This window comes from Hyperolius riggenbachi, chromosome 1 (assembly GCF_040937935.1).
Source record: "Hyperolius riggenbachi isolate aHypRig1 chromosome 1, aHypRig1.pri, whole genome shotgun sequence".
In the NCBI taxonomy this organism is placed as follows: Eukaryota; Metazoa; Chordata; class Amphibia; order Anura; family Hyperoliidae; genus Hyperolius; species Hyperolius riggenbachi.
Window position 1 is genome coordinate 106,130,371 of NC_090646.1, and position 27,224 is coordinate 106,157,594.

Here is a 27,224-nt window from a genome sequence, read left to right on the forward strand (position 1 = left end):
AGCAGTTCTTCAGTTGAACACAAGCAGAAAGTGTAACCAGAAGACAAATTCTCACTGGATACATTAAAATAAATACATAAATAGAGTTGGGCCGAACCTCCGATTTTAGGTTCGCGAACCTGGTTCGCGAACTTTCGCGGAAGGTTCGGTTCGCGTTAAAGTTCGCGAACCGCAATAGACTTCAATGGGGATGCGAACTTTGAAAAAAAAAATAATTATGCTGGCCACAAAAGTGATGGAAAAGATGTTTCAAGGGGTCTAACACCTGGAGGGGGGCATGGCGGAGTGGGATACATGCCAAAAGTCCCCGGGAAAAATCTGGATTTGACGCAAAGCAGCGTTTTAAGGGCAGAAATCACATTGAATGCTAAATGACAGGCCTAAAGTGCTTTAAAACATCTTGCATGTGTATACATCAATCAGGTAGTGTAATTAAGGTACTGCTTCACACTGACACACCAAACTCACCGTGTAACGCACCGCAAACAGCTGTTTGTGTAGTGACGGCCGTGCTGGACTGGTGCGCACCATGGCGAGAGTGCAGGTTTTGTTGGCTTTACAGCCCATATGGTCGCCTGGCTGATGTAGCTGAATGACAGAACAGTGACTGTCCAGCTGATCAAATTTGGTCTGACCACAATGAAGCAACGACCTTATTATCTTTTGTGTGCCCCCCGAGACACTCATCTAGGCGCCGGTCATTGCTTCATTGTGATACGCAAGCCCCTTCACCACGGCAAGGTAATGATCACGAAGGGGAATGGGCGCATGTACATGCCTTTTCTTTTGTTGTTGCAGCTGCCCGCAGTGCAGCCAGAAAAATTAGGCAGTCATGTACACGCACCAGAAAAATTATTACAGCGGCCGCTGCTAGCAGCGGCCTAAAAAATTCAGCAATCCGCCTGGAGTCCCGGACCCTGTTGGTGGTGGCGGAGAAGGTAGTCAAGCGGCCTGCAGGCAGACATGCTGTGTGGAGGGACTGGGAGCGACTTAGTCTTCTTGGGGCAGGCCAGGCAGCCAGTCACACGGCGTGCAGGCAGAGATGCTGTGTGTGCGGGGACTGACTTAGTCTTGGGGCGGGCAGCAGCCCTCCGGGATCCATGCCTCATTCATTTTGATAAAGGTGAGGTACTTAACACTTTTGTGACTTAGGCGACTTCTCTTCTCTGTGACAATACCTCCAGCTGCGCTGAAGGTCCTTTCTGACAGGACGCTTGCGGCAGGGCAGGAGAGAAGTTGGATGGCAAATTGGGACAGCTCTGGCCACAGGTCAAGCCTGCGCACCCAGTAGTTCAAGGGTTCCTCATCGCTGTTCACAGCAGTGTCTACATCCACACTTAAGGCCAGGTAGTCGGCTACCTGCCGTTCCAGGCGTTGGTGGAGGGTGGATCCGGAAGGGCTACGGCGAGGCGTTGGACTAAAGAACGTCCGCATGTCCGACATCACCATGAGATCTGGACGCTGGAGCGTCCTGTCTTTGACTGCGTGGACACGGGAGGAGGATTAGTGGCAGTGGTACCTTGCTGGCGTTGTGCTGTCACATCACCCTTAAAGGCATTGTAAAGCATAGTTGACAGCTGGTTCTGCATGTGCTGCATCCTTTCCACCTTCCGGTGAGTTGGTAACAGGTCCGCCACTTTGTGCCTGTACCGAGGGTCTAGTAGTGTGGCCACCCAGTACAGCTCATTCCCCTTGAGGTTTTTTATACGGGGGTCCCTCAACAGGCAGGACAGCATAAAAGACGACATCTGCACAAAGTCGGATCCAGTACCCTCCATCTCCTCTTGCTCTTCCTCAGTGACGTCAGGTAAGTCAACCTCCTCCACCCAGCCGCGAACAATACCAACACAGGTATGCAGTGGTGGGTTCACTGAACAGGTATGCAGTGGTGGGTTCACAGCACAGGTATGCAGTGGTGGGTTCACAGCACAGGTATGCAGTGGTGGGTTCACTGAACAGGTATGCAGTGGTGGGTTCACAGCACAGGTATGCAGTGGTGGGTTCACAGCACAGGTATGCAGTGGTGGGTTCACAGAACAGGTATGCAGTGGCAGGTTCACTGAACAGGTATGCAGTGGTGGGTTCACTGAACAGGTATGCAGTGGTGGGTTCACTGAACAGGTATGCAGTGGTGGGTTCACAGAACAGGTATGCAGTGGCAGGTTCACTGAACAGGTATGCAGTGGTGGGTTCACAGCACAGGTATGCAGTGGTGGGTTCACTGAACAGGTATGCAGTGGTGGGTTCACAGCACAGGTATGCAGTGGTGGGTTCACAGAACAGGTATGCAGTGGTGGGTTCACAGCACAGGTATGCAGTGGTGGGTTCACAGCACAGGTATGCAGTGGTGGGTTCACAGCACAGGTATGCAGTGGTGGGTTCACAGAACAGGTATGCAGCCAGACAGGAACAAGTTAAGCCTAACTAATCTTTCCCTGAGAGACAGTCTGCAGCAGCTCACCCTACTCTCACTAACGCAGGCAGCACACGAGTGACCGTAATGGCCGCCGCTGCCTGCCTTATATAAGGGGGGGTGGGGCTCCAGGGGCTAGTGTAGCCTAATTGGCTACACTGGGCCTGCTGACTGTGATGTAGAGGGTCAAAGTTGACCCTCCATGTGCATTATGGGGCGAACCGAACTTCCGCAAAGGTTCGCCTGCGGGACGCGAACGCGAACCACTGAAGTTCGCATGGAACCGTTCGCAGGCGAACCGTTCGGCCCAACTCTATACATAAATACAATAGCTGTGCAATTACAGTAATTACATTGGCAGCTTTTAGAGCAGATAAACGGAAGTTGTACCCAAAAGCAAATATGATAACTGTATGAGTAATAAAAAGTAGAAAAACACATTTTTACTAAATGTTATGTAAGAGTTTAATCCAGCTTTAAGGTAAATAGAACATACAACTAAGTCTCATATTTTATTTTCAGTTTAAGGCCTTCGTTTTTAAGACTGAATTCTAAATTGCAGCTTTGGAAAATCTGCTTTGTTAGTTTGCTGAACTGAAAAACAAACAGAAGTAATGACCTTTGGAATGTTATATTGCTAAAATCGTATCAGTATCCTTTTCTCAGCCAGGTAAAACTCTTTTGTCCTGTATTTACTTACTGTAAGGCTTCTTTTATACTACCGCGCCACATAACATTAAGGTACTCTCCCCTGCCACAGCTCATCGCAGTGGCCATTAAAGCTAACGAGGCATGACGCACTGCCTGTGATGCAATGCATTAGAAGTGATACAGGCACTGCAGAAGTAACACAGGACTTGAAGTGTGTTACCCTGTGAACAGTGGTGTAACAATAGGAGATGCAGAGGTAGCGACCGCACCATGGCCCCTGGACCAGAGGGGACCACTAGGGGGCCTAATTCATTCACCTTATTAGCTTTTCATTGGTGCAATCCTGGTAATGAACACATAGTGAATGCATAGTGGTAATACAAACTGTTTCCTTATTCTAAATATAACTCTCTGACACTAAAACTGTCCTTGATAGGTTTTGGGACTTCATATCAAAAGAGGGGCCCCATGTAAAACTCACACTGGGGGCCCAAGCTCCTCAGATACACCACTGCCTGCCAAGTGCACTTGAAGTCACATTTTTGTTCAGGTTGCACCACACCTATGAAGCACGGTGCAACATTTTGCATAGATAACAAGTATAATTTTAAACAAATTCTGTACTGGAACACAGAAAGTGACTTCAGACAATGTCTTAGTCGGGCTAGTGCTAGCTGTATGTATTTTTCTCTCATCATGTCACATGTCACTTTGTTGTGCTTTAATACAAAATTTGATTTTTGTTTCTGTTGATGTCAAGCAATATCCACTTGGTAAGACTCACTACAGTCATTTACATATGAGAAGTGATTACAGTGACCAATACAGAAGCCCAGGAACTAAGTACACTTTTGTGTTTACATTGCTTTCAGTGACCCGTATTTATGGAATTACCAATCATCTTGAGGGGTAGTTTTCAGTAAATGAATCCCCTGATTATGTATTTTTTATTTGCTGTCCAGGCTTGTTACATATTTAGTTTAAACATGTATATTAATAAAGTCACCCAGCATTCTATATCTTTTTTAAAATAATTCAGTCTCTCCAGCTTAATGCTTTTATACTGTCATGAAACACCTCTGTGATTTCTAATATATCTTACAGAAAAATGTACATTTTTCCCAATATCCTTCTGAGATTAGGCTTTGGTTATTATTTATAGCGCACAGCTGGTTCCACTTTTATTGTTGTACGTATTGTAAAAATTGTATTGATTTTTGTATTTGTATTTTTATTATTCCAGGGCGGGTGGTGTAATTAGCATTTGCATGTCTGGCTAACAGCAATGAACATTCCAGGTTTTTGTTTCATTGTTGTAAACTAGATTTATGATTGTGTTTGGAAAATACTTTTGTTTTACAGATTGCCATTATTCACAGAGAAATGAGATACCTCACTGCTTAGAGGAAGTTCCAGGTCACTGAAGAGAAATCTGGAGAGATCAAAGATGGGCCGCAAAATTGCTTCCATCTGGAGAGGTTATGGAGAAGTGAGATTTCATAATTGTCATTTGGTGTAAATTACTTACCTGGTTTCTGACAGATAGACAAATAAAATGCTAATGCATGCCCACATCAGGTTCCAGAATTGCTATTATTACATTAGTAAACAATCTAATACACTCTACTATATATCCTTATCTTTGTTGTTCATCTCCTCCATCTCCTCATCTCCTCCACCTCTCATCCTTTAAGGCTGGGTTTCCACTTGGGATGGACCTCGGCCAGCGGGAGCGGATAGTGTAGTGTCCTCTCTAATGGTCCATTAGGGTCCGGTTGGTGCCCAGAGCAGATACATTTCAACCATAGGCTATATAGGAACTGCATCTGTTCTCCAGGATCCATTGCAGATTGACAAGTATTCCACGACAGATAAGACATTGTTTTCCCGATGCGGTAAGACGGATACAAAAAAAACGTGTTTTCCGCTAAAGTAGGAACACAGTGTTGCTTCCCTCTATCAGCCCCTCTATTCGCTGCTAAGTTACTCCATATTTCCATACTCCATAATAGACCCCATACATCATGTGACTGCTTATTGACCTTAAGATGTATTATGTATTATAGACACAATAAGATAAATAGTTCTGTTCCACCCCAAAGTACAACAACAAGCAATTTCCACCAAACGAGAAGCACAGGGTTTTATATGAACAAATTCTCTGCTTATTCTTCAATAAAAATATCTTTAGAGTTGCGGACAATGCGTATGGACAGTGGCGTAGCTAAGGAGCTATGGGCCCCGGTGCACGTTTTACATGGGGCCCCCCAAGCACTCTTTATATAACAATTGATATGGCACACCAAAACCTGCCAACCTCAGTGTCAGAGATGCAAGAAGGGGACGAGGAACAGCTCGTTAATGATCACTACTATTCAAAGCATCTATAAGTGATTATTACCAGCACAGGACCAATAAAGAGCTAATACTGTGATAGAGGGTGGACCCTCTGGGCCACTCTGGCCCAAGGGCTCCGATGCGGTTGCTACCTCTGCACCCCTTATTGCTCAGTCACTGCGTATGGACATAATTTCAGGATTCCAAATCACATAAAAGACTGCCTGACACGTGTTTCACGGCCAGAAGCCACTTCCTCAGAGGCACACTGTATACAAACATCAACTATGGACCATAAGGAATGTATAGCCACAGTCTGTGCTTTGAAGAGAGGTGTCCACCTATTCTCTTCAAAGCACAGACTGCATATGCATTTTCCGCAACTCTGAAGGTATTTTGATTGAAGAATAAACAAAGGATGTACTATGTATGCTTGAATACAAACGGATTTAAGTATAAACTAAGCTCTTCGTGGCTGACTTGACTACTCGACTATAACTTGAGGGAAATTTTACTCCCCCACTGTTGCTCAATCAATAAGTGATTTCCCCATCTACTCTGACATTAAAGTTATTTGTTCCCATCACTTCATTGGTCTACAGTCACCAGTGTCCCCATACTAATTTCAGAGACTGCAGAGAAGAACCCCCCCCCCCCCCTTGCATATTTTTTCTCGCTTTGGCATTGGGTAGACTAGTAAGTGCAGAGAATTCCCCAATCACACCTGCCCCTAATATCTGTCTAGCGCCTACTAGCACTGATTAGATTAAGAAAAAGAGATAACATAGTGGGAAACTCCCCACACCTACTTCACCTCTGTTGCTACTATTTATGTTAGTAAATGCAAAAAAATGCGACAGAGCACATCCACTTTACTCCAGATTGCCATATCCTTCCATTTAGCCACTGCATCCAACGTGGCCTCCATTCTCTGCTGTGTTTTCTATCTGTATTCAACTTACTCCAGATTCACTGTGGACTGTCAGTAAAGAGTACGACCAATAGTGGAGCTGGAGTACATCAACTAAGGAATGAAGGCACAGAAACTGAAAGAGGCCACATGGGAGGAAATGGCTAAAGAGAGGAGTCTTGGAACACAGAAAATGTTAATGTTTATGTTACGTCTCTAGTGTTCTCCATTGCACAGATTTTGCATCATTAGAGAAAACATCATGGGTAGATCATTGATGGAACCAGTAGGAGAAAAGGCAGAAAAATATCTACTGTGGTCTGTACAAGCCAGGAAATAGTGGCAGTGAATGAGGAAGGGATAACAGAGGATTTCTCAGTTGTGCTGACCTGAATATAAACCAACATTTAAAAAAAAAAGAAACTATTTTTGGATCCTTAAAGAGACTCTGTAACAAAAATTGCATCCTGTTTTTTATCATCCTACAAGTTCCAAAAGCTATTCTAATGTGCTCTGGCTTACTGCAGCACTTTATACTATCACCGTCTCTGTAATAAATCAATGCATCTTTCCCCTGTCAGACTTGTCAGCCTGTGTCTGGAAGGCTGCCAAGTTCTTCAGTGTTGTGGTTCTGCTATGAACTCCCCCTTCCAGGCCCCTCTATGCACACTGCCTGTGTGTTATTTAGATTAGGGCAGCTTCTCTCTTCTCTCTTATCTTTTACGAGCTGGATAAATCATCCTCTGAGCTGGCTGGGCTTTCACATACTGAAGAATTACAGACAAGGGCAAAGCTGTTTGCAGGAAGAAACAAGCAGCCTGAAACTTCAGTGCATGAGAACAGGGGGAAAGAAACACACAAATGATCTCTTGAGATTCAAATGGAAGGGTGTATACAGCCTGCTTGTGTATGGATGTATTTTCTATGTGTGGACATACTGTACATCAACCTACTTCCTGTTTTGGTGGCCATTTTGTTTGTTTATAAACAAACTTTTTAAAACTGTTTTTAACCACTTTTAAAGCGGCGGGGAGCGGCGAAATGGTGACAGAGGGTAATAGGAGATGTCCCCTAACGCCTAGGTTCTCAACGTGTGGTACGCGTACCCCAGGGGGTACTTCTGATGGTTCCAAGGGGTACTCGGGATTGATATACTTAACCAAGAATAACACATTTTGAGTAAATGTTATTTAAACAACACCAAATTAGTATTTTAGCTAGTTCAAAGCAATAGTAAATGCTTGGAAATTGTTTAGAACCAATTGTGTACTACAATTAAATAATATATTTCTCAGGGGGTACTTGTGATAATGTTTACTATGTTAGGGGGTACTTGGTTAGTACAGGGCTTTAAAAAGGGGACTTACCAATAAAATGTTGAGAAACACTGCCCTAACGCACTGGTATGTTTACTTTTGTGCGATTTTAACAATACAGATTCTCTTTAATGTCAGAATCTGCTCTGCTGGCCTTGATTCTCTGGACCGTTTGTTGGTTTCCTATGCAGGTTGCATAGTTCAGTCCAGGGAAAAGAGGTATTTTTGTTAGCTTGCAAGATTCGGGAGGCTTGCTGTTGTGGTGACTGATTTGCATCCACTTATCTTGCAATTTGTATTTCTGCTTCCCTTGAAGGTTTTCAGTATAAATGTCACTTCCTCACAGAATTCCTTGCTCGTCATAGGTTCTGTTTGGTGAGACTGATCTTAGAGCCTCAGCCTCTTTGTGTCTTGTTGCTATAATATTCTAATGTAGTTAATTATTGGGGAGTGCATTTTGCACTCCTACTAGTGCAGTCTGGTTTGGTCTGGAATGAACGCTTGCTGTTGTTAGGCCACCGATTAGCAAGCGCTCCCGCTATCTGTTTGTATTTGTTTTCCATGTTCAATTGCTAGTCAGAGTTGGTACATTTGTCACTGTTGCGCATAACGTGCGATGACCACGTTTAGTTAGTTTATTTGTTATTTTCCTTGGTGTTTGGATTGTAGTTATTTGCTGTGTCTTCCTTTGCTATTCATGTTCTGTCTTTGCTCAGTCTTGTGTTGCTGAAGGCAATCGCCTCTCCAGCAATTGGCTTTCTCACTCTAGTCTGTTCGGTTGTGATATGTCTACCGTCGCCGGGTGGCGACTAGATTGGTAGACATTCATATAGCCTGTCTCTGTTCTTGCTCTCTTTTGTGTTGCTACTTTGTTTATATTGTCCAGTGCTGCTTCACGCAATTTCAATCTGGCATCTGTGGTTGTACAGAGGACTTTCCTCTGTACTCCGCAGCTCCACATGCTGGTTGGAATTCCCCTCTACAAATGTATTTACATATACTGGGTACTCTGCTTCTGTGATTGTGGGGATTTCCATCTGCTTCAGCGCACTTGGTGTGCGCTGACGGTGGAAATCGACCCCAGATCATTACACTTAAATCTTCATTTGTGTTTAAAGGAACACTATCAATTAAAACAACTTTTTGTAATACTCTAAATTAGGGTACACATTAGCACTAGGGCTAGGGGCACTTTATTTAATTACCCAATTCTCTCTCCCTCTATCCCTGCTTAAAAATCATCCTTCATTCCTCACACAGCTCACAAATATACTTCACTGTGTCACAGCATCCAGGTGACAGGTGAGGAGGAGGCTCATCTGAGGAGGTGACAGGTAACTAGATATGCTGTAATATTGCTGTAATATAACTAGCAGTCAGGGGTGATGTATAGACACTACTTCTGACTGACTGGCTTGCTTGTGATGATACACTCCAGGCTGCATCTACTTTGTAGGCTGCTATGTGGTGTCCGTGCTGTGAGAGGGAGACACTATTTGCAAAGGCATTATCAGGATCTTTATTAGTCAGAGAACAGAAGACAAGGAACACACATTGCAGGAATCTTTAACTCCTTATCACCATCTGAATAAAGGGGCTCATACATTGGTCTATTTCAGCCATCGATCGATCGATTCTATGGAATCGATCGATCAGAAATCGATTCTTTTAAATCTATTGATTGATCGATTTGTGGCTGATTTCGATTGATTTTGATGGATTTGATCTATCTGACAGGATGGAAGATCTAGGTCGATCTGCTGCTGGCAGCAGATCGATGGCCCATAAAGTGGCATTGGGTCTAATGGTCCAATAATGCATTTAGATAGAATAAAATCTATTGGAAATCTGTTACTAGTGTGTGGCATACAGCAGATAGATTCCTGTCAGATTTGACTTGACAGGCATCGGACAGAAATCTATCTAATGGTCAAATCTGCGCAAAGACCTTTAGATTTTTTCAGCAAGGTGATTTTTAAACGATACACTTGTAGTTAATAGCAACCCCCCTGTGCAGGAACATGGTCTAGCCCTGCAGAGCCCAAACCTTTTGTATCTAAAACTGATGGATGATTTTACAGCAGAAAGGTAGAGCTGAGTGAGGAAGGATATTGCTCCTAGTACTTGCAGTAATGTGTGCCCTAACAACAGCATTAAAAAAAGTTGTTTTACTCGATAGTATTCCATTAGGTGCATTTGCTATTTCTCTAAGTGCAATAACCCCTATCTGTCCTCCACTCTAATCTATGCTGCTTTCTCTGAAAAACCTGTATTCATGCCACTAGCTGCCTCTTCAAAATATCAGTTCATATTCAATGATAACTTAATCTAAGCGCATAACCCTAGGAGCCCTCAAAACTAGTATATACCAGACACCTGAAAACCAATGTGTGCATTTCTGAATCACCCCCCCCCCCCCCCCCTCAAGAAAAAAAATGACTAATTGATAGCACAAACTCCCAAAAGGAGTCCTACACATAAATAAGGGACTTACGAATCAATGAGCCAGGAATTGATATCAGCACTGATAAAAATCAGCATACATTTTATTACAAAACTTTATAATTAAAAAACATTAAAAACACATGTACTGTACATGTAGACTTCTTATAATATCTTTAATATCTTCATATTATAGCTATGTGCATACAAAGCATGGTGGCTAATTCACTTATAGGGCATCACTTTCATTTCAATATATGCAAGGACATCTACTGTATCCATCGGAAAAGTTGGCAATCTCTATGTAATGTCCTTAAGGTTTTATGTCTACATACTGAAACCTTTTTTATGTAGACTTGTTTGCTACCTCTATGGGGAGCCCCACCAACTGTTGAAATATTTATGCATCTTTGGTAGTCTGTAAAAAGCTATAATGTTGTAGTCCATTATATATAGCCATTTGAATTCTCTTTTTTTCTCCCATTGCTGGAAAGGGAATGGATTCTCTCATTTGTGTCCTTTTGTCCTGATGACCTATTCATTTATTTTTGCTGCATTTGGTAAGTGAGGATTTAGAAAGAATAAAATAGAATAACGTGAGAAATGACAATATGACACTCTTAGCAAAGAAGAGAGAGTAGTGCTATGAAAGAATTTCAAGAGAATAATAACATGATTGTAAAGAGAAGTAGCAAAGGCAGCAATGCGGTCATAATGCCTCGGATTATGTATGAAAAAAAATAAAAGGGGTTGCTATAGGACAAGGACACTCCTAAGAGAGTAAATGGAAATCCCTTTCCGACAATGGTAGGCAAGAAAAACGTCCTAAGGTGTTTTATTGCAAAGAATTCAAATATTTATATAAGGAGGAATACACTGTTACAACTTTCGACATTCATCAAAAGACAGTTTAAAATTTTAATAACCTGCTGAGATGAGTGGTAACAAGCAACAGATTCCCATTGTAAAAACAAGTGATTGCAGTGTTTTGTGTGTGATTGGTCTAAAATGAACCGCAGTGATCTGATTTTTGAAGACGAAATCTACATTCTCTGATTCTCTCAATGATCCAATGCTTCTTAATTCTGTGATTGGGCTAAAATTAGTGAGTTGCAGTAAATTGGATTTCCACAGAATTCCGATCAGAAATGCCAATTTGCCAAAATCAAAAATGCTGATATTTCAATTCCGGGTAATCCGAATGAGCATCCCTAGTGTATTCCCTCTTTATCTGAATACCAAATTTAAGTGGGTCTAAAGGGGTCTGATTTATTATCACTCAAAATAATTTGTAGGATGAAAATAAACAAATTAAGAAAACAATGAAAACAGCAACACCATTTTTTTTCATTTAATGTGAATTATTATAGAGACAAAGAAGGAGTGTTGCCATGGTGACAGCATGCCTCCTAATCTAGACTTGCCTCCATCTGAGACTTTTCGAGGAAATGCTTGTGAGAAACGCCTTTCTGTCTGGAAAGCTATGGTTAAGGACCGGTAGGTTTAAAACGTGTCAGTTATGTGATGTGTGGGAATTTTTGGATACGTCCACATTAAAGGAACTTGCATCTTATGGACATTGTGCGGACATCCCTTTGTCTATGTCTGGAAAGCATGTTGAACTATAGCTAAAATGTGTGCACAATGGGACCACAATGGGCCCGTTCCAATTCACTTTTTCTCCTAAGTTTTCCCAAGGAGATAATTTTTCATCTTCTGTTAAAAATAACTTTTGCACTCTTCAGTTGAAAAAAAACACCAAAATGTGGATCAAAAAGTAGTGTCAAGATTATTCTGAGTAATTTCTCGCTTGCTGGAAGCTTAAAAGGCATTTTATTTATAATGTAAGAATATTACCAAGGAGAAAATTTTGGAAAAAAGGTGAATTGGATTGTGCCCAATGTTCATCTGATATGGAAAGGCAGCAAAAGGGAGATGAACTTCACGTTGGCTTGAAAAAGTTTAGAAAGTCTGGAACCCTACTACAAAAGTGTGCATGCCCATTGAAAACAAATGGCATAAGTCTTGATTGGTTGTTCATGGCCCCACCAATCTTGCATCACTTTGAATGCCAGTTCCCCAGCGACTAACTGTGCCAAGATTGGGGGCCCAGACATTAATAGTGTGAGAAATGCAGTTAACTATATAGCCTGCAGTCATCCATGGTCTAGTCTGAGGTCCCTGCTATAAACATTATTTATTTATTATTTATTTGTTGTATTTATAAAGCGCCAACATATTACGCAGTGCTGGACATTAATTTAGGTTACAGACAATATTTAGGGGTGACAAACAGCAATATGACAATACAGGAATACAAGAAAACCAGATCACACAGCACAGTATGAGTACAAGCTAATGCTTAGTCAGTCACTGGATGGGAGCATGGAGTTAGGCAAGTTAGGTTCACTCAAATGCATAGCATGGGTGCACAGTAATAGAGGTGCATGATCAGGTAGGACACAAAAGGAGTGAGGACCCTGCCCAAAGGCTTACAATCTAGAGGGAGAGGTAGGGACACGAGATGTAGGGGACCAGAGTTCGGCTGTGGGTTTAGAGCAATTGTGAGGGGTGGTAGGCAAGAGTGAAAAGGTGAGTTTTGAGGGCTTTCTTGAAGGTGTTGAAGGAGGGGGCTGCCCTAATGGGTGGAGGTAGGGAGTTCCATAGTGTCGGAGCGGCTCTTGAGAAGTCTTGGAGGCGTGCATGGGACTGGGTGATGCGGTGGACGGTCAGGCGAAGTTCATTGGAGGAGCGGAGTGAGCGGCTTGGTGTGTATCTCTGAGTAAGATCAGAAATGTAGGTTGGACAGGTTTTGTGGATGGATTTGTAGGTCAGACACAATATCTTGAATCTGATTCTGGACTGGATAGGAAGCCAGTGGAGGGATTCACGGAGGGGAGCCGCCCTGGTGGAGCGATGGGAGGAGTGGATAATTCTGGCAGCCGCATTCATGATGGACTGCAGTGGGGCTATTCGGGTCTTAGGGAGTCCAGACAGAAGGGCATTGCAGTAGTCGAGGCGGGAAATTATGAGGGCATGGATGAGGAGTTTGGTGGTGGCAGGGGTCAGGAAAGGGCGAATCTTACAGATGTTACGAAGGTGGAAGTTGCAGGACTTTGTGAGGTTTTGGATGTGGGGAGTGAAGGAGAGTGCGGAGTCCAGGGTGACACCCAGACAGCGGGCTTGAGAGGTAGGGTGAATAGTAGTGTGGTTAACAGTGACCTGCACATCTGGGAGGTCCAGGGATGACCGGGGTGGGAAGATCATAAATTCCGTTTTGTCTAGATTTAGTTTTAGGAACCTAGCGGACATCCAGGAGGAGATGGCAGATAGGCAGGAGGAGACCTTGTCCATGGTAGTGGTGGATATGTCAGGGGTGTGGAGATAGATTTGGGTGTCATCTGCATACAGATGATAGTTAAAACCCATGGAGGAGATAACCTTGCCAATGGAGGATGTGTATAGGGAGAACAGTAGGGGGCCAAGGACCGAGCCTTGGGGGACTCCCACTGAGAGGTGGTTGGGGGTGGACGAGGACTCATTGAAGGAGGTCGTGAAGGAGCGGTTGGAGAGGTAGGATGAAAGCCAGGTCAGGGCGAGATCGTGAATGCCCATGGATTGGAGGGACTGGAGGAGTAGGGGATGATCTACTGTATCAAAAGCTGCTGAAAGGTCAAGGAGGAGGAGAATGGTGTATTTACCTTCAGCTTTAGCTAAGGCAAGGTCATTGACCACTTTGGTAAAAGCCGTTTCGGTTGAGTGGGCAGGCCGAAATCCAGATTGCAGTGGGTCTAGTAGTGGGTTGGCATTGAGGTACTGGGTCAGGCGTTTGTGAACCAGACGCTCAAGGAGTTTTGAGGCGAAGGGGAGGAGGGAGATCGGGCGGTAGTTGGAGGGTAGCGAGGGGTCGAGGGAGGGTTTCTTGAGCAGAGGCAATACAGTGGCCTGCTTGAAGTCTGAGGGGAAGGTGCCTGTGGATAGGGAGAGGTTAAACATGGTAGTGAGGATTGGGGCCAGATCCGTGAAGTGAGGCTGAAGTAGATCAGAAGGGATAGGGTCAAGGGGGGAGGTAGTGGTATGGGAAGTCTGCAGTAGGTGGTTGACCTCCTCAGTGGTAGTAGGAGTGAAGGAGGTGAGGGGAGGATAGGGTGGAGAAGGAGTAGGTTGTGAGCAGGTGGGAGGTGAAGATTGAAGATTGGATATTTCCTGACGGATGGAGACTATTTTGTTGGTGAAGTGGGTAGCTAAATCTGTGGCAGAGAGGGAGGAAACAGAAGGTGGGGGGGTGGGTTTAAGCAGGGAGTTGAAGGTGCTAAAAAGACGCCGGGGATTGGAAGCTTGTGCTCCGATGAGCTTGGTAAAGTATTCCTGCTTCGCATGAGCAAGGGCAGTGTGGAACTGCTGCAGGTTAGTCTTGTACTGTAGGAAATCCTGGTTTAGTCGAGTTTTCCGCCATTTTCGTTCAGTGGCGCGTGTTTCCCTCTGGAGGTTGCGAGTATGGGTAGTGCGCCAGGGCTGGGGGTTAGGGGGTCGGTTGCGGCGGAATATTGGTGGAGCAGCTTTCTCTAGGGCTGATGAGAGAATTTGGTGATACTGAGCTGCAGCAAGATTAGGACAGGTTAGGGTGGGGAGAGTGGAGGATAGGCCATGGAGGGAGTCAGCAAGGACGCCAGGGTTGAGCTTGCGTAGGTCTCGCTGCCATCGACCAGGTGGGTGGGCGGGTAGTTTGGAGGTGCCTTCCGTGAGGAGGTTGAAGGCGAGAAGGTAATGGTCTGAGGGTGGAAATGGTGCGATGTCGAGGTCTGCAATGGTGGTGGATTTAGTGAATATAAGGTCGAGAGTGTGACGTGCAGTGTGAGTGGGGGCGTTGGTGTGTTGTACTAGGCCATGTGAGTTGGCTATGGTGAGTAGCCGGGTCGCAACAGAGTTCTTGGGTATATTGATGGGTATATTGAAATCCCCGAGGATGATGGTGGGGAGGTCAGAGGAGAGGATGTGTGGGAGCCAGGAGGCAAGGTTGTCGAGAAATTGTCGTGTGGAGCCCGGAGGGCGGTATAAGACTGCAACAATGGCTGGGAGGGGATTGTAGAGGCGGATAGTGTGGGCCTCAAATGATGTGAATTGTAGGGAGGAAGGTGGAGTGAGGACACGGAATGTGCAGGATGGGGAGAGGAGCAGACCCACCCCTCCCCCGGTCCTGTTGTCTGGTCTGGGGGTGTGACTGAGGTGAAGCCTCCCGTATGAGAGGGCAGCCTCTGCGGCAGAGTCAGAGGGGGTGAGCCATGTCTCAGTGAGTGCGAGGATGGTGAGGGATTTGGAGAGGAAGAGGTTGTGGACCTCTGTAAGATTATTGCGGACGGATCTGGCATTCCAGAGACCGCAGGGTAGGGGGAGCATGTGCTTGTGAGTGGGATGGATGGAAATGAGGTTGGGGCGAGGATGGGTGTTGAAGTTGTTTGTGGACAGAGGGCTGTGAAGCGGGTCAGCAGGGGATGCTTGTCTGGCAGCAGGCTGTGGCCCAGGGTTAGGCGATATATCACCAGCAGCAAGTAAGAGTAGGAGGGAGAGAGTAAGCAAATGTGAATGGGATTTAAATGTTTGTGAGGTTTTTGAGCTGCTGGAGGGAGAGAGAGATTTCAGGAGAGCTAACAGTTCATGAGAAGCTGAGTAAGGTGAGCAAAGCAGAGCAGATGAAATGTGTGAACATGTGAGAATTGTAGCAGTTTACATTTTCCCAATGAAATCAATGGAGTAAGTTTTGGTTGATTGTTCATAGCTCCACCTCTTTTCATTATTTTGAATGCCAACAGTTTTAAATTCCCCATTGAAAGCCAATAGATGAAATCTGATTGGTGGTTCCTCCGTATTTTACAAATCTTGAACTGCCCTAGTGACAAGTGGCCATAAATACACATTACAGTAATAATTATTAGAAGCAGGGAAATGTAACAAATAAGAAATAAAAAAATGTACTAAAATAAATTAGCCTGAAGCACTCACAAGCCTCTAAATAAATTGGCTGCTAAAGGGTTAAACCAGGAAATGCTTGGTTTGTCATAAACGGAAATGATGTGATGCATACATTACTCTTTTACAAATATCTGGGCACATAGTATGTAATATGTTTATTATGGACTAAATTTACTGAGGCATCTCCAAAAATCTCTAAGTATCTCCAGTGGGGTTATAATAAGATTAGATGGATTAGTTTAAAACGGAATTTAAAAAAATTGGAATTTTGAAAATGTAGTTCAGTTGCAATAAGCGGGTGTATTGCGTGTAGTCCCAGCCTGGACAATCAGTGACAAGCACTATGCTGCAGCTCTAGTAAGTAGCAGAACCTACGAGACACCTCGCGGACAGGTCAGAGTGTGGGGGAACTGCAGGTCTAGCGCCTACATAAGGTAAACACTGTCTGCTTACTTACACATCATCTTTAAGTTTGGACTCCTGTGGAGGCTTTGAGGCAGACTCCAGTTCTTTGCTTCTAATTGAGTGCACTCAAGCCTGTCAACTAGCTGTCTAGCAATGATTCAATACAGCAGAGTAAATTAAACTGAACAGTGACACACTTTTGTTCTATCACCCAGGTCCAACTTTCAATAGATATTTGCTGCAGCGGTGTGGATTGGTCAGTGAGAAGTCCGTGTGATTGGGATGTGGGATGTGAAAATGACTGAGGTGCTTCGGGGACTCCGTGGTTTTTAATTGCTTTTATGTTATATGGATTGCTGTGATTGTTGTGCCCAAAATAAAGCATTATATATTTTTCATGGATCTGTGAGGCCCCTGGAAGCTATTTTTGTCCTTTTGTTGTTTAAGTACAATTTGCACGAGCTCACCAATATTGGACACTTGAAGACAGGAGAAAATGTTGCCTGATCTGATGAGTCTCGATAAACAGAATGAGAACATGTATCCATCATGCCTTGTTACCACTGTGCAGGCTGGTGGTGGTGTAATGGTGTGGAGGATATTTTCTTGGCACACTTTAGGCCCCTTAGTGCCAATTGGGCATCGTTTTAATGCCACGGGCTACCTGAGCATTGTTTCTGACCATGTCCATCCCTTCATGACCACCATGTACCCATCCTCTGATGGCTACTTCCAGCAGGATAATGCACCATGTCACAAAGCTTGAATCATTTCAAATTGGTTTCTTGAACATGGCAATGAGTTCACTGCACTAAAATGTCCCCCACAGTCACCAGATCTCAACCCAATAGAGCATCTTTGGGATGTGATGGAATGGGAGCTTTGTGCCCTGGATGTGCATCAGGGGCGGACTGGCCCGGGGGGGGCGGGGGCCAATCTCCCCCCGGGCCGCCTCCTGCCCCTTGTATTATGGGCCGCGGCCGCCAGATGAAGAAGACCACCTGGCCCAGTATCATTTTTACACAAGAATGATTGGCTCTGTGGTGTGCTGCTGCAGTGCTTGCCGACGGTGATTACTATCGGCAGCACTAGCTTACAGTTCCTGGCTGCCGCGCGTCCCCACTTCTTTCATGCAGCCACTGGCTAAAAGAAAATATGAGGCTGCTCTAATCTTCCTCACACTCCCAATCCCCGCCCCCCTGCCACGCGAGAGCTTGTTAACGCGGGTGGCTCGTTGTCCTCCTCACCCACTGTCTGACCTCGCAGGGAATTATTGCAGCCGACTGTGATACTGGCGGCCCCGCCCACAGAAGCCGCCGTGGAGATGACAAGGGTGCTGCTCGTGCATCTGTGGAGAGTTGGGAGGAGGAACTTCACACAGGTGAGAGCACGTGTGCCATACTTAGAGCTGCACTGCCCAGCTACTCGCTGCTTGTAAATGTGTACTCCCCCTGTGTTTACCAGGCAGCTGAGAGGTTAAGTTATGAGGGGTGTGTGTGGTAGGGGCTACAATAGATCAATCAAGAAACTGCAAAGGGGGTGCAGTGGATTGATCAGTAAAAGCACAGTGTGTGGGGAGTTTGTAAATGTTCAGTGGCGCAGACCACTATTATGGGGACCAAATCAATAAACAAAGTATTGCTGGGGATGTATTGCATTTATTTTGATCTCATAATAATTAACTAGTATTTACATAGCGCCAACGTCTTCCGCAGTGCTCTACATAGTATATAGTCTTGTCAGTTAAAGTGTACCTTAGACGAGAAGCGTCTTAGGTACCATACTTACCTGGGCTTCTTTAACCTCCTTTAGGGCCCTTTTCCACTAGAGCGTTTGCGATTGCTGAATCGCAAATCGCTAGCGATTTTAAAATTGCTACGGTTTGCTAAATAACAGGAATCGCGGTAGGTAATTTCCGATCGCAAAAACGTTGGGAAATCGCCGGGAAATTTTGGACTTTTGCTGAATCGCAATCGCTAGCATTTAGCGCGAACGCTAGAGATTGCTAGTGGAAAAGGGCCCTTAGGCTGCTCATCCCTCGCATCTCCCCGGGTGGCTCCTGTCACTTGCAATTCAGCCCAAAAGCCTGGAGTCATGCTTTGTCACGCATGGCCAGCTACATGATTCCCCTGTCTCGCTCCCGTGGCTAGGAGCGTTCAGCACTTGCACAGTACTACTGCGCAGGCGCAGAATGTTCCCAGGGATGGGAGCACGATAGGGGAGCGCACCTGGCCGGGACACGCATGCGCGTTGAAGCACAAGTAGGCCAGGCTTTCTGGCTGGGGACCCGGAGCCACCTGGGGAGACGGTGAGGGATGAGTAGCCTAAAGGGGGCTTAAAGGAATCATCAGCCAAACAAGATGAAAGCCAATTTACTTACCTTGGGCTTTCTCCAGCCCCTTGCAGTCGACTGTCCCACACTGATAGCTCCATTTGCAGCCGCCGGCCCGGGGTGCCCGGGCAGTGAAGCACCGCTCTCATTCAAGCCCATGTTGTACTTGGCGTGCTGTGCAGGCAAACGCAGTAAGCCACGGACAACATGGCCTTGATTGAAAGCGGTGCAGGCGCAGTAGAGGATGGCCTGGCTAGACCCTGCACGGAGACCCCAGGCCGGCGGCTGAGAGCAGAGCTGTGGCGTGGGACATGTCAGCTGCAAGGGGCTGGAGAAAGCCCTAGGTAAGCAAACCAGCTTTCATCTTGTTTGGCTGATGATTCCTATAAGGAAGCCTCGGGTAAGTATGAAACCTGAGACGCTTCTCGTTTCAGGTTTCCTGTAACTGTCCCTCAGAGGAGCTCACAATCTAATTCTTACCATAGTCATATGTTTAATTATGTATGTATCCTGTAGTGCATGTATCATAGTATAATGCTGGGTACACACTATGAGATTTTCTGGTCGATTTACTGTCAGATCGATTATTTCCAACATGTCCGGTTAGCCTTCCGATCAATTTCCGAGCATTTTCCGATCGATTTCTATGAAATTCAAGTGCACAGAAATAATCACGTTAGAAATAATCGTTCTGACAGTAAATCGGCCAAAAAAATCTCATAGTGTGTACCCAGCATAAGGCCAATTTGGGGGATGCCAATTAACTTATCTGTAGGTTTTTGGGGTGTAGGAGGACACTGGAGTGCCCAGAGGAAACCCATGCAGGACATTCCACCTCCATGCAAATAGTGCCCTGGCTGGGATTCAAACTGGGGACCCAGCGCTTTCAAGTCAAGAGACCTAACCACTAGTCCACCGTGCTGCCCGATTGCTTATTGGTCACTGCCATTGTAAGAAAAAAAAATATTTCAGCGCTGCTTTTCCAGGAGCTGGCCAGAACAGCTGCCTCCCTCCTTAAGCCTGTGCAATATCTCCAGTGGCCATGCGCATGTGCTGCGGCAGCCAATATATCAGCAAGACTGCCAGGTAACTGGTATTTTATAAAAGGAAACAAATATGGCAGCCTACATATTCTTCTCTTGTCAGTTGTCCTTTAAAGGGTAATTAGCGCTCTGAACTTATTGTCATTGATACATTTGCACACAATAGAGATATGCATGAAGGGCTCAACAACACTATAAGTGCTTTTCTGAGCGCTTGTGATTAATCAGCGCTCCCATTCACTTTCATTAAAATGGCGATCATTTTTCCGCAATTTTTTCCGCTATTTTAATGAAAGTGAATGGGTGAGCCCTTGGGCTGGGGCTGCCGTAAAAGGGCCTCTGGGTTGTGTGCTCCCCCCAGGCTAAAAGGTCCCAGTCCTCCCCTGATGTGCATCCCACAAATCTCCATCAACTGCAAGATGCTATCCTATCAATATGGGCCAACATTTCTAAAGAATGCTTTCAGAACCTTGTTGAATCAATGCCACGTAGAATTAAAGCAGTTTTGAAGGCGAAAGTGGATCAAATGCTGTATTAGTATGGTGTTCCTAATAATCCTTTCTTTGAGTGTATGTTGCTTCTAGTCTGATACTTTTCTTGTTAGTGATCTCAAACGTTACACATTTGGCTCTTAGGTGACTGCACTACTTCTGCTTTCAGGTTTCATATTTTCTGATAATAGAGAGAGATCAAAGCATTTAGTTCTGCCGACTGAGGTCAAATGTACTGTATCTCAAACAAGATAACTCTGGTGAAGCTGCTAACAGGTTAAATAAAGTTGCTGTTTCATTCTGATTTTTCAAACTGGTATAACCTTCCTGTCGGTAACCCCGAACGTAGTTCGGGGTAAGCCGCGCAGGAGGTTTTCTCAGGCCCTGCTGGGCCGATTTACTTAATTTTTTTTTTTGCTGGACGCAGCTAGCACTTTGCTAGCTGCGTCAGCACAGCGATCACCGCCGCCCCGCGCTCGATCGCCGCTATCCGTCGCGCTGCGCCCCCCCCCCCCCAGACCCTGTGCGCTGCCTGGCCAATCAGTGCCAGGCAGCGTCGAGGGGTGGACCGGGACTCCCAATGCCATGGCGACGGGGGAAGCCTTCCAGGAAATCAGGAAATCCCGTTCTTTGAACGGGATTTCCTGATCTAAGCGGTCGGGGGGATGCCGCTGAGCAGCGGCTATCATGTAGCGAGCCCTAGGCTCGCTACATGATTTTAAAAAAACAAAACAAAACTGCTGCGCTGCCTCCTGGAGGAAATAATTAAACCGCCAGGAGGGTTAAGACTTGCCAGTATGGTGTCAAGATAACCTTTCCTTGAATATTGACTAGGCTAGTTACATAGGGGTCAGTTGCATAACGCACACGTAACAATGAGTGTGAACTGAAAAGTAGACTGGACAAGTGGACATAGGCATTAAAAAAAAGTCTGCATGCAGCGAATCAGAATAACAGTATTTGTTACAATGCAGTACTGTAAACAGGCCCAAGATTGTATGGGCAGTGAGCTGACATGCAATTGTTCTGCAATGCAACTGAGCACTATGAACTGGGCCTACGGAGCTGATTGCAAATTCACCTAATTTATTAGAAAGCGTTATGTTTTGTTTGTAGAGAAAAATAGTGCAATACTTATTTATTTTTATTATAAGGCTAAAGAAGTTTTGTATGACTTCATCTATCCTTGTTAAGTTTTCTTTTATAGTAATAAATCCTGGTTTACATTTACAGAAGCATTATTGATTGAGAATGCATTAACCACTTAACGACCGCCTAACGCCGATAGGCGTCGGCAGGTCGCAGTGGTGTTTCCATGGAAACTGGCGCTCGTTCATGTCTCCGTGAACAGCGTGCGAGCCTCCGATCGCGGCTAATTGTAAACACGCGGGGAAGAAATCCCCTGTGTTTACATCATATGGCGCTGCTGCACAGCAGCGCAGTAAAGGAGATCGGCGATCCCCGGCCTCTGATTGGCTGGGGATCGCCGGCATCTGATAGGCTGAAGCCTATCAGAGGCGGCGCAGGACGGATCGTTGTCCTGTGCCTCCCAGAAAGAGGAGAGGAGGGAGGGAAAGAGAGGGAGGCTGGGAATCGCTGCGGAGGGGGGCTTTGAGGAGACCCCCCCGCTCGGCCACACAGAGTGGGGGCGGCGATCAGACCCCCCCAGCAGGACATCCCCCTAGTGGGGAAAAAAAGGGGGGAGTCTGATCGCCCTGTTGCTAATACGATCTGTGCTGGGGCTGAAGAGCCCACGCAGCACAGCGCAGGAAAATATCCCCTGGTCGTCAAGTGGTTAATTGGTGGAATAGCTATGGGAAGAACTTCCTCAATGCACAAAGGATGAAATAAAATAAAACAAAAAAACACAATAGTGGCTGTAATCTTCCTAAAATTTCTTAGGAAAGCTTAAGTCCACCTGGAAGGACTCTAGCCATTGGCCATAAGCCTGTACTGTGCGGCAGCATCACAGCAATAAATCCAGGGCCAAAACTGAATCATTCATGATGCACTGAATGCAGGTGCCCAGGGCTTGTTGCGTGTCCAGGGGCATAGCCACTATCTCCTCTGAGCTCCTGTACTGCCACATCTTGCCCATAAAAAGTGGCAAAAAGCAAGTGTGTGTGTGTGTGGGGGGGGGGGGGGGGGGGGGAGGTTCAAATGGGAAACCACGGCAACAAACAGGCTGTTAAAGAGGAACCCCAGCCTAAACAAACATACTGTCATTAAGTTACATTAGTTATGTTAATAAAAATAGATAGGTAATATACTCTCTTACCCACATTGTTTTAAAAGATCAGGCAAATGTTTGATTTCATGAGGGCAGCCATCTTTTTGGTTGAAAGGAGGTGACATGGAGCATAAGACACAGTTCCAACTGTCCTGTGTCTTGAGCACCTCTCCCAGTTGCTAGGCAACGTGAATAACAACATAGGAAATCCCATCATGCTCTGCACAGCATCAGGGAAAAAAAGCCAGGGCTTTTTTTTTTTGCTGGTTGGAGCTTAGGTAAAAATGCAGCTAAAAATGATGCTTTGGTAAGAAAAACAAAGTTCTAATGCTGTGAAACTGTTAAAGAAACACCAAGCCTTTTCAGTTCTGCTGAGTAGATTTTTAGTCCGGAGGTTCACTTTAAGGTTTTTATTATCTCCCCCCGTCCCCACTTCCTTTTTGTGAACACTTGCAATCCAGCGCAGGTAGATTTGGGTGCAGCTGGGACCACCATAGACCGTAATAGGAATTAAGGCTACAGCGGCGCGCAGTTAGTAACTTTGGGGCCGTCAGAAGACGGAGCCTAAGTTACATTTAAAACACAGTAATTTGCCTTCCAGTAGTAGCTGGACGCCAAATTACATAATTCCCCACCATCCACGCGGACCTAAAGGGGGAATAGTATTTAACGCCGCCTGGACTTGTGCAGCAGCAGGATAAGCCATACCGGCTGTATCCTGCGCCCAAGTCTCCGGCGGCGGTTCCTCTCATACGCTCCTTTTTGTAGTTGCCAAATTTCTTGTGAGGAAACATATTTATTTGCTGGCAATTGCTGATGTGTGCTGTGTTGTTGTGTATGTAACAGTTAAACTTTGCTTTGACTGATCTGATTTCATTAAAATAAGAAAATGAAAGTTCAAACTATAAACAAACATATCCCTCCATAAAACGCTATGGCGAATCAAACTGACGCGCATGCTTTGGTCATGAATACAGACTATTGCCTCCAGTGAAGATGTGATTAATGTCAGAGGTTTTCTAGTCACACCTTAATGAATGGGATGGATTTCACATTGGAGTGAAATATATCCCTGCTCTGCAAGCTGGAGAAGAGACGGCTGATAATATAATAAAACAAACTGTTTAGCCTCCGCTTCAAAGGGGGTGAGCATCTGTTGTGGGTAAAGAAGCTAAATTGCCTCCATCTATATATGTATTACATCAATGTCAACTGCCAAGTATTTAATAGTTTTAGGGGTGGTCACTGCTCTTTAGGGAGAATGGTAAAATTCCTAGGAAAAGCGTCAAATTAAAAAAAATGTATATTTTGGGGCATGAATCCAAAACCAGCAGATGTTTCACCCTGTTTGCCCTGCAAAGGTTTTCATTTTGAGCAATGAAAACATGGAGAGATGGACACGCCACTGTCTGTCCTACCTAACAAAAGGAAGGTATTGAGTATTATTATTTTTGTTTTATGCTGAACTAACCTCTGAACAAATCGTGCTTTTGCAGCAATCCTTTTAGTCCAATAATCAGAATATTATAAGAATATATTGATGGGCGTAGATGTCACAGGTTAAGCTGTTTCCACATTTTTAGTTGCTGGATAATCTCTATCTAAAGCTTCTCTTTGAGCTTTGGAATTAATTGTGAACAGAAAAACTATTACAGAGCTGCCATTAATGCTTGTGAAGGAGATCTGTGAAATCAATTGCATATCATAACATGCAAATCTGAGGCAGTGCGTAAGGCAAGACACTTAACATTTAGATTGTGCTTTTCTCCGGGCAGACTCAAAGCACCAGAGCTGCAGCCACTAGGGCTTGCTCTATAGGCGGTAGCAGTGTTAGGGAGACTTGCTTGAAGTCTCCTCACTGAATAGGTAGACATTAGACAGAATAAGGCTAAACCCTTTAAAAGTAAACACAGAAACACCGGGTGCTTGGATTGTGTAATATGTTCAAACTAGCATACAAGAAGTCAAATGGATGTGGTTGTACTCATAAGATTGGGTTGCAAGATTGGGCAACCATTCAATGAAGGCTTTTGGGGAATAACCGTCTCCACACGGGTACAGGGATTCTCCCGTGTGTCTGTCATTCTCTCAGGGGAAAAAAAGACCAGGGGCCCAATTAGCTATAAAAGCTAAGGGAGGGTTCCCCAGAAGGAGGGGTTTCAACACAAAAAGGAGGTAAGCGGCACCCAGTTTAACAAAATAAAACCAATAAAGTATAGAGGTGGCTTGCCCCAATAACGACACAATTACAATTACCGACAATTAGGTACCAGGGAACTTTTATTAGCGCCAGGCCTCATTGGTGTCATTATAGAGGTATTAAACTGCTATACTTTGTTGTTTTTAGATCTTAAACATCTGTCCTCACTGAATAGGTGCTGGCTTACAGAACAGGCAGAGCCGAGGTTGGAATGCTGGTCCCCTGTGTCAGAGGCAGAGCTCTTAATCAGTACACTATACAGCCACTGTGTAACTCTGCAATTATAGAGCCGTTTGATTTGGAAAAAAAAATGTTTATTTCTAATGGGGAGCATGTAACGCTCGGTGAAGCACAGAGAGGTCTGATTACCGGTGATCTGCAGTATCACGGGAAATACAGACGTATACCAGATTATATGTGATCTGCAGTATCACCGATAATCCAATATACTAGCTAACCTCTGGTCAACTGAGTAGAGTGTTGTGATTGGTGCAACAGTAATATAGAGGACAAGCCTCAGTGCAGGAAGGAGCACTGCACAGATCCCTTCCACAGGTCTGAGCTCTCCAAGACGGGAGGAGTCAGACTGACAGAGGGAAGGGAAGTCCAAAAGTGACACTCAGGCGGGAGTGTCACTAACAGGACGGGGAACCGCCTCCAATCGTGAGGTCGGTTCTCGAGGTCGGACAAGCCAGGTCGTAAACAGACGGACAGATAAGTACAATATCAGTAGGCAAAGGCGGAGTCAAAGTACAGGCAGGGTTCGGCAACGGGGTGTCAGAAATATTGGGGTACAAAATCAGGAGGCAGAGGCGGAGTCAAAGTACAGGCAGGGTTCAGCAACGGGGTATCAGATATAGCGAGGTACAAGGTCAGAGTTCAGGAGGATAGTCGAGGCAGGCAAAGGTCATAACAGATAATCACAATCAAACTAGTACTTTAAGCTATCAACAGAATCTAGCTTAGTGTAGGATTACAGCTCCAGCTGGTCCCGGCACACTAACGGATCTAACTACGGATCTGGGTGCTCCCACATATGTGAACGCAACGCCAGACAAGGAGCAAGTGAACAGCCAGCAGTATATATACACATATACTTCTCCAGCTCCACCCCAAGCACTGGACCAATGGGGAGTGGAGCCAGAGTCAGCTGACCAGCCTGGTCAGCTGACTCATCTTGACAGGCATATCTACTTCCTGAGTGCGCGCGCGCGCGTCACTCTAAACTTTGAGGGACTACGAGTCCCAGCCCCAGCAGCCCCGCTCTGCAGAGTCTCCGCAGCGGGGACATGCGCGCCGACCGCCGCGTCCAACGCGGCGGTGACCCGGTGCTCAGCCTGCCTCTCCACGGGGACAGCCGCCTCATGCTGGGAGGAGGCGGCTGCCTCCCCGTGTGTGCGGCCACTGGACGCGGAAAGAGCCGCCGACCGCTGGCTCATGGCGGCGGCTCTTCCGCGTTTTCTCACAGTACCCCCCCCCCCCCCCCGAGGAGTGGACTCCGGACAGCTCCCTCCAGGTTTTCCTGGATGTACAGCATGAAATTCCTTCACTAACTCGTCCGCATGCATGCGGTTCCCAGGTACCCATTGCCTCTCCTCAATCCCGTACCCCTTCCAATGTACGAGATACTGTACCGAGTTCTGTACAGTACGTGAATCTATGATCTTTTCCACCTCATACTCAGGTTGGGCATCGACTAAGACAGGAGGAGGAGGAGTGGGACCCACCTGGACTGCGGGTTTGAGAAGTGATACGTGGAAAGGCCTTACTCCGCGCATGCTGGTGGGAAGATCAACGGTATATGTGACATCGTTGATCTTCCTGGTAACTGGGAACGGACCCACGAACCTGGGACCAAGTTTATCAGAGGGTTGTTTTAGGGTCAGGTGACGGGTTGAGACCCAAACCAAATCTCCTGGTTGGAATTTCCACTCCAACGAGCGTCTTTTGTCAGCCTGACCTTTCTGACTCTGGAATGCTTTCACAAGATTATTCTTGATGGTCCACCACATGTCCTTAAACGACCTTTGCCAGGCCTCCAAGGCTGGGAACGGAGTGGCCGCAACTGACAATGGGGAGAATTTAGGCAGTTTCCCTGTCACAATCTGAAATGGACAGAAACCTGAGGATAAACTCTTTAAGTTATTGTGGGCAAATTCTGCATACGGTAAAAATTTAACCCAATCACTCTGTGCCTCGGCAACGTAGCATCTCAGAAATTGTTCTAACGACTGGTTGACCCTCTCCGTCTGGCCATTTGTCTGTGGGTGGTACCCTGAGGAAAATGACAATTTCATGCCCATTTGGTGACAGAATGCCCTCCAAAATTTCGAAACAAACTGGACTCCCCGATCGGAAACTATGTCTTCTGGAATGCCATGCAGTCTGAAGACATGGGTGATAAATAAATCGGTTAGTTCCTGGGCCGAGGGGAGTCCTTTCAGAGGCACGAAGTGGGCCATCTTACTAAAACGGTCAACCACC